The 9,373-nt window shown below is 35.0% G+C and overlaps 1 pseudogene; it reads right to left on the bottom strand.

Moving 5' to 3' along the window:
* Positions 1-7,138: 7,138 nt before the first annotated feature.
* LOC145284446 (U2 spliceosomal RNA) lies at positions 7,139-7,280 on the bottom strand (annotated as a pseudogene).
* Between the last annotated feature and the right edge of the window lie 2,093 nt (positions 7,281-9,373).

Below are 9,373 nucleotides of genomic sequence, written 5' to 3'. Positions count from 1 at the left end.
CTTCGAAATCAAGTGAGAGATGCTATTTTATTTCCTGGTTCTCCTAAAAGATACGCTGCTAGACAGTTTATCAGACAAAATCTTACCACGAAAATTAAACATAAACAAAAGCTTATCAACATAAAATAAATTCACATTATTATATTTCCTTTCATAATTTTTCTATATGATAAAATAGACAGGGATTTTTACCGTCTAGAAAATGATCGCTTAGCAAAAGCAATACTGGAGGTTATATATTAATCCAAAATGGCTACGCGACCTTCGCGTGTGTCCGGCTATTATCTATCGAGTTCATTAAATATACTAAATTTTTACACAAAGTCCGTAGATAAATATTCTTCTCAAAAGGTCATAGTAAGAGATGACAGCACATTATTTCTTTAAACTTACTGAATATTTTTGAGAGTTCAATTATTAAACGCTTCCGTAATTTTTTCATTTTCCTATTACGTTACATTAGCTGCATTCTAATCCTCCATCACTTTTCAAATAATGATCGTTTCAGGATTCTTGTATTCAGTCACTATTATTGGCTGCTCAGATTCGTTTCCAGGATTAACAGATTAATTTTTCAACCAATTTAAGATGTATTTTAAAAAATCTAATATGGTGTCAACCCTGACATGCTTCGACAATATATAGACACTTCCGATTTCCGCAAATACCAATGCATCAATGTTTTTAATACAACCGTATCTATTAGTTTATTTTATAGAGACACGACACTATTGTACTTTTAAAATGTATACAGACATTTCTACACTGGCCGGCTTTATCCTTCTTTATCGACGTTAAATAAATAAAGGCATTGTTTTGAACTGTCCAAAAGACAATTTTCTCGGCAGTCACTAACAAGCTGTCCCTTCTTCTTCTTTCCTCGTTTTGTTTTCTTTTTCTTCGCAAGCTTATTCGTTATTTGTTCACATGTACTGTTTATAGGTCAAGAAATCGTGTAAATAAAGAGGTTTTAGAAGTGTAAGTTTTTTCGATTTTTCCTTAAAACATTACAACAAAACATTGAAAATGGTCAAAATTGATAACGTACATTGATTTTGATGCGTAGCAACCTCGTAATATCAGTAAGGTTTTCAGATTGTTTAGCGACAATGAAGGTTTTGAAATAACAAATGTAAATACTAATTTCTTTAAAAATTGTGCAGCAATGAACAGATTTAGTTACAAAAAATAAAACAGAAAGCAAAAAAATTGTCTTGTATTATTTGCAAACAAATACATTTTGAAAATATTTATGTATAATAAAGACATTACATTTATATAAGTTTATGGACGTGTCCGCCAGTGAATGACAGTGCCCGACAATTGATGACAGGAGATTTCATTTCGATACAGCCAAATGGACTTCAACAATGGTCGTGACCGACAATAACTGATTGCTGCAAAGACAAGGCGGTTCCGCCAAACGCATCAAAACGCCTCAAAATACTACTACACGCCAGTGTCCACCAATTCTCGCCATTGGCACCCACTGACAGACAATTTCATTTTGGAGCAGTCAAACTGAGTCCGGTATTAGTGATTACCACAGAGAGTGACCGGCATGAACTGAGGATAACAGTTGTAAAGACAAACAACCGTCTTAAAAAACACGAATCGCCAGTAACCACCAGCACCAAAAATGATAACCAGTTGATTCCGCTAGCTGCAACTGCCAGACAATACACTACAATGAAACTAGATCATTTCATTTTGGCCACTACGATCAGTGACCGCAATTTTCCAGAACGAACAACTGCCACCATTTTTCCGTGTTAATATTTTTATTTGTTTATCCATATAATTCACGTCACTCACATACGATTATGCATTAGATAATCATAGGTAAATTTGTGTCCGCAGGTGGGAGATTATTTTCCGAATTTGTCCTAACTTTGGATCATATTTCCACCAGGCAAAGCCGGTACGCAGCTCCTGCTTACCATTAATAAATAAAATGTTTGCCAGTATACTTTTTCTTGACAAAAACATCTTTTATTTCAGTTTTAAATACTTTTACGGTACCTTGTACATAGTCCATATTTTAAAAAAGATTACACACTAATTTCACTCTCAGTTGTAAATAACCATGCAGATCCCTATTATTCGTCGAGGCTGAGTATATCGGTTTCCTCTATAAGGAAAATAGTTCCTCTCTAATCATTATATGAGACTATTTCTCGAGCTTCTACTCATGGTATACGAAAATCAATGGCAGTGTTATATTTCAATATTCTCCAATAGTCTAGAATTTATTTTTGCATAAGAATCACTACTTATCAAGGCCCGGAGGCCACTCGAGAATAAGGGTTAATAGGTGTACAGTAGTCAATGGGATAATATCGTAGTAATCGTTGGTAGTGGAAATTTGGCAAATTGGATTACTTAACGAGACGGCTTATCAAGAAATTGATTATGTTATATTTGAACACAACCATATTGTAGTCAGATTGAGATTTCCATAGGCGTGCAGTTCTAAGAAAGAAGCCACGTTTATGTTTAAGTACAGATAAAGAGTGGGTAATATTGTCGATAGTGATTTCAGCTAAACGAGTGTTTTTCGTGAAAGTTGGGCGAGGTGGGGTGGACTATAGATTAGAGCTCAGATATGCACTTGCCATTAAAATAACGATAAAGCGGAAGCAATTTTATTATATAGATTTTAGTTTTTAATTGATATTTTTATTTGATTGATTATGCTTTATTATATGTATAATATTAATTATATTGGTTGCAGTTTTAATTATTTTTTTTCTTCTAAAATGGAGTACTATTGCCACATCTGTGAAGAAGTTGCTCGGAGCACTTATCCTGCCTCGACAGATCCCAATAATGGCATCGTTAATGATGCTCTTTACATCTCCCTTCAATCTCTTTTCTACAGAAGAGCCACTGTGAGATTTTTTTCCTGATCTATCGTTTTATTTAATGGCAAGTGCTCGTCTGAGCTCAAGTCTATGCCTCCTGCAAAACTTTCTCAAAAAGCCCTCGTCCTACTACAACAAATATCAAGAATTTTTCCTTCATTCTTTCTGTGGCTAAATATAAACCCAAATTCTATAAGCAAGGCTTTTTTCTTAGAACTGCCCGCCTGTGGAACTCTGCTTTGACAGCTTACTTCCCAGCTTACGGTCGTCTTCAAGTCTAATGTAAACAGGTTCCCTTTTAACAATGAAATTCTACCCAATTAACGATCACTACGTGATTGTCTCCGTGACCGTCTTATATTCATTATCCTCAAGTAGACTTCAGGTCTTGATAAGTGGTGACTCAACAAATACACCGACGCAAACTTACCACGACATTATAAAACTATTGTTGAACTAGTAAAATAGTGAGTGTCTAAACTTACCAATTTTAATCTCTGCTATAGTTTAACAAGTTTTTTTTATTTTTATTTTAAATAATCAAACAATTCAACGTTGCTGTGACGGGTTTAACAATGTTTAGCGCAAATTACACGATTAAAAGCTAAACTTTGTAAAAGCAGTAAAATTTGTTTATTTCTATGAAATGCATTCAATTATTTTAGTTGTTTAATGGTTTTAAACAAATTGTTTGGAGTTTGCATTAATGTACACATAGATTCAAAAACGTTGTCAATATATATATATATATATATATATATATATATATATATATATATATATATATATATATAACAAATAAATGTTATTAAAGGGAAGATTACGTACTTTTCTACCTAACAGGATGTTTTTTTTATTTATTTAATGTGACATGTTTATCCATCTCGAAAACATGCAGTGTTTATCGATGTATTGGAAAATTTAATAAGGCGCCCATCTCTCTTTGACACGATAAGTTTGGGAAAAGGAGTTAAAAATTTAAAAAAAAATGCAAAATACTGCTAAAAACCCACCGAATATATGCCAACATATGTTACGGTTACACATATTTAGCGAGTTTCCAACAATATTTTACCTAGTTTTTATTTATTTTAGTAGAATATATTGTTTGACTTGATGTATTTAGATTTTTCCATAAGGCACACCCGCACGCACACACATTGAATTTTATATAGAGAGAGATTATCACATAGCTCTAAGTGCGGTATTTTATTTTATCCCGAATAAAGTATGTGTATTTGTTTTTTATTTATCCCATAGCATTCGTACTTCTACCTCGACCCCTATCTCTCTTTCTCTTTCTCACACTCTTTCTCCCCCCTCCCCCACACTTATATATATATATATATATATATATATATATATATATATATATATATATATATATACACCCGTTTATAGCCCATCCTTACTTCAGTTCGTCGGCCCACTTGCCTTCTCGTCAGGGGGCAAACCCCCATCCTCATTCCAACTGTCATCTCCGCACTGTTTCATCACCCCCGCCATGTTTGTCAACGTGTCACCTTTTCTCTTTCTTTCCTTTTCTCGACCAACCTTATTAGAAACTCCTTGTTCGCACCTCTTGTCCCTTTATGTCTTCCCAGTCGGGTAGCTGCCGCTCCTTCATCTCACCATTGAACAGGTTATCAAGGATCACTTCTGTTTTTCACGCCACCTATACGGAAACCGCCATAAAACAGGTGTTTCGCCACTGACTGCGGCCGAAGTCAGAAAAAGTGGGAGAGGCCAAAGCAGAACAAAAGAACCCAGATGGAGCGTTGTCAAAACATGGGGATGTTTAACAATAGGAAAAGTTCGTTTCTATAATAGTTGTGTGTCCGGTTTTGTTTAGGACGTCCAGTTGCCGTCCGAAAAGTGTCCAACAAACTCGAATATAAGCACGACATCAAACATACACCGACAGAGAAGGAAGTTTATAATCCAATAAATCTCCGAGGAGACAAACACAAGCTGACCGATTGTAAATGAGTTCGGCGTGAGTCGAAGTCAGTTCACCTTGATAGTGTGAAAAATCCTACTTTATTTTGCGGTGCTTTCCGGATTTATCAATTGCGTTCGCATATCAAACACATTTGAAGATAGGGGATTAGAGCTCCTCTCGCTTAAGTAGGAACAGCTGCCTGTTGTATTTTAATAAAATGAAAACATTAGTTTCTAAACAAAACATGTTGGTAGAACAGAATTTATTCTAACCCATAAATGAACACCGACGATTTGTCTTGTAATCTTATAAGATAGCATAGGCTATAGTAGGTATACTCTTATATTTTATTGCGGTTGAAAATACAGCTATAAACTAAATGTAAGTCAATCTGTTTTGTGTCCTTTACATATAATTATACCCTAAGCATTCTCTTCTCTGGATCTTTTATTTTTCATGTAGAGTCGATACTTTGGGCATAATGCATGGTCATAAGTTTCCTAGTTTTCTGGTCGAGATGCCACAGTACTTCTTTGGTCCAGCCTATCTTATTAGAACGGCTAATTATTGATAGTGATTGTAGCTAGACGAGTGCTTGTTTAGAATTTATTACAGGAGGGGAGATTAGAGCTCAGTCGATCACTGTCATGAAAATAACGGCGAATCAAAGAAAGACTAGTAAAACTGAGAATGTTATCTGACTCGCTTTTCTAACTTTCTCTCGCCACTTTAAATTGTTACGTATGGGAGTAGAGAAAGGGCATGTTTAACTTTTGCGTAATGTGCGTATAGTTATTTCTATGGATATATAAATATATAAATAATTACACATTGGTCTTTATTATATATTGGAAAATACTGGCTGCATTTATCAGAATCTGTTTTACCTTATGCATTTCTCTTTCAAAGAAAACCACGATTGTTAATTTTTATGAGTGATCGATCTCGTGTTTTAAATTATGACCTGTCAACGAGATTCTTTTATTTTAATTCCAGGAGAGAGAGAGAGAGAGAGAGAGAGAGAGAGAGAGAGAGAGAGAGAGAGAGAGAGAGAGAGAGAGAGAGCACATCTCACTATATATGTTCTGTTCGCTAACCGATGTTTTTTTTTTTTTGTTTTTTTTTTGTAATCTACTGAAAACACTTATATTCTTGTTACATATTAAAAAAAAAGAGGAAAAAAAAACGAAACATAATTTACTGACCGCAAGGGCATTTAGTTTACTACATTCCCGACCCTCCAACGTTGCCAAGGTAACAGGTATCATAAAAAAAAACCTGAACACATAAGATAGGTTTTCGCATTAATATGTCACCTTTTAGGAAAATATTAGTTGTCGTGAAATATAAACCATGACGGTATTATGTAAAACTTATAATTATTCCGCTTACTTCATCTAATATATAAAAGGCTATACGTCTGTCTGTCTGTCGGCCTGTTTGACTGTAGGTCTGTTTGTCTGTCTATATTCATATTTTCAAACTCTATCTCCACCGAAACTCACCGTTGCAGAGTGGCGCTAGGGGACTCAAATGATTGGATTTTTACGGGCCGTTCTTTTATGGGTTTTTAGCCGGTTGAAATTGTTTTTAAGGGGTAAAAAATGGGTCAAAATTTAAAAAAATCGTTAAACATTTTGTACATTCATCTTAGTTTATTTTTACTTTTTTTTATTTATAATCGGTTTATATTCGTGTACCGTTGGTACAGTGGTAACGTCACCAGCTTTGAATGTTTCGGTTTCGATTCAAGCTGAAGGCACCCAGATATATATATATATGTATATATATATATATATTTTACTTTTGAAATCCCGACCCTATAATAATATATACGAAATCTAGACAAATTAAAATATAACATTTAAGCGGAATTTACGCCCGAGCAGACCCGGGCGCACCCTCTAGTAATTAATAAAAATAAGATGCGGACTATATTCCCGCACTTTTATCATTACTTTGAAAGTGTTAATAATCATTTTACCTTCCTTACGGTATTTTTAATATCTCTGGAATATTGAATATCTACCCGTATATTCAGGGAATAAATTTGTAAATCAACAAGGGCAATAGCCATTAGTCGTGTGCTCTCGCTCGTGTAATGAATGAATGCGTGAATGCAGGATTGACATGAAATTCTAAAATGACCGAAAAATGGGCTGAAATGACTTAAATAAATAAAATGTAAATGACTTAGAATGACTTTAATGAACTTAAGGTTGAATTGAATGACCTTATGAATGACTTGAATGCTTAAAAAATAACTGCACTCCTTCGAAAACAACTTGAATGATCTGGAGAATGATTTGAATGGCTTCGAGACTGACTGGTTGTAAAGTGGGGGATCATTTTACATTAAATTAATACAGAAAAGTGATCCCCCACTTTATATCACAAAGTTACAAACATAAGTACAGCATGTAGTAAGAACAGATACTACACTTTTATCTTGGCCAAAAGGCCAAGAAAAGGGTATTTATTTGCTCCCCCACAGAACAAATAAGGCACAAGGCCGATTTTTAATGTGAGGAGTGAAGGGGGAAATGGGGACCACCTCCACGGGGAGTACGGGAGCTGGATAGTAACAATTGGTATAAAGGGTTGTCCCTACATTGACCAAGGTCTTATATGTGGGGTTGGTATTTATTTTCTCCCCCACCGAGCAAATTATGTACAAGACCGAGGGGAGTTGGTTAGTGACAATCGGTATGAAGGGTCTCCACTACATTGACCAAGGTATTATATGTGGGGTTGCCCCCACATATGGTCTTTGCTTGCCGTATCTGCCGGAAAGGATAATACACTTTTATCTTGGCCAAAAGGCCAAGAAAAGGGTATTTATTTGCTCCCCCACCGAGCAAATTAGGCACAAATCTGGTTTTTAATGTGAGGAGTGAAGGGAAAATGAGGACCAACTCCCCCGGGAGTATGGGAGCTGGATAGTGACAATTGGTATGAAGGGTTGCCCCTATATTGACCAAGGTCTTATATGTGAGGCTGCCCCCACATATGGTCTTTGCTTGCAGTATCTGCCAGAACAGATACTACACTTTGATCTTCATATTTAATTTATTCCGTTTAAAGAAGAAAATACAATAAAAAAAAATTCAATGTAAAATTTAAAAGGTCAAGAAAAGCTTAGAAAGCTATGAACAGCAGCTATTAACAACATACCTTTTATCTTATCAAAACGGTCAAGCACAAAAGTGTTACGGACCGACCGACCGACCGACCGACGGGGTGACTTATAGAGTCGCTTGCACACGACTAAAAATGCATGCTAAATAGAACGTAATAATAAAGATAATAAAACAAGAAGAGGTTTAACTGCGGTAAAGTTTTTGGTTGCATATGGACTACTGGTTGGAGAACAAGAGGGAACATCGCAAAAAAATTGGATGTCTGTTGGGCGGTTACAAAATTTGTCGCGCGTTTTACGATTGAAAGCGTAGTAGGTCATGTCAAACGATATAAATAAAAATGATATATATGTAAAACCTCCCCCAAACAACTCAAGAATGTTTATAACTTCGACTTTTTTTAGAAACAAAATTACATCGAACTAAAAATATTTATCGATTAGTTTAGTTTAAATATATCATCTGGTATCCTCAAGTATCCAGACACATACACGCACATTCATGCAAAGAAAAACACACATATATGTATATGTTTATTTTAAGCCCCCATTCTTTAGGTAGAGCGCTACTTAATTGGCTTAAAACGAGGCTCGCTGTTTGTATGCACATAAACAAGCAGCTCGAGCTGTTTTTTGAAGTGGATATTTGTTGGGGTCATTTGCGAGCACCGATCCCATGGTCCGGTGGGATAAACTGCCAACTATCAACACGATGGTTGTAGGTCCAAACCCAAGCTAGAGAAAGGTGCTGAAGAAATGTGTTAAAACGAAACAGTACTATGTGGATGACTCTCTCTCTCTCTCTCTCTGTCTCTCTCTGTCTCTCTCTGTCTGTCTGTCTGTCTCTCTCTCTCTCTATATATATATATATATACTTCATTTACTCACATAAAATTAATATACGAACGTATAGATTTATGCGTAAACTTTAAGTATTTACTTCAAAAGTGCTCAATACGTAGGTAGAGCTAGTTAGTAATTTATAAAATATATATAGCAATTAAGCTATACTGAATATTCGGCGTTTCATCCACTATAGGATTCGTCAGGCTTATGCGCGAATTCTGTGGCATTTCTCGTTTTTATATATGTTGAGGATTTTAGTTAGCCAATCCATTTTTGGATACTAGAAAGCTGATTGGCTAACTAAAATCCTCAACATATATAAATACGAGAAACAGCCACAGAATTCGCGCATAAGCCTGACGAATCCTATAGTGGATGAAACGCCGAATATTCAGTGTAGCTTAATCGCCATATATATTTTATAAATTACTATATATATATATATATATATATATATATATATATATATATATATATATATATATATATATATATATATATATCCACGTTCAAAAGATGAACAGGAAAGTTACCAAATAGACACACGTGTTCAAATACGGTAATCGATTTATTCGACATATT

Source organism: Euprymna scolopes, chromosome 1 (assembly GCF_053919585.1).
Source record: "Euprymna scolopes isolate OS-2025 chromosome 1, ASM5391958v1, whole genome shotgun sequence".
NCBI classification, from domain to species: domain Eukaryota; kingdom Metazoa; phylum Mollusca; class Cephalopoda; order Sepiida; family Sepiolidae; genus Euprymna; species Euprymna scolopes.
The sequence above is the reverse complement of the archived record's forward strand: the minus strand, read 5'-3'. Positions and strand labels throughout refer to the sequence as shown.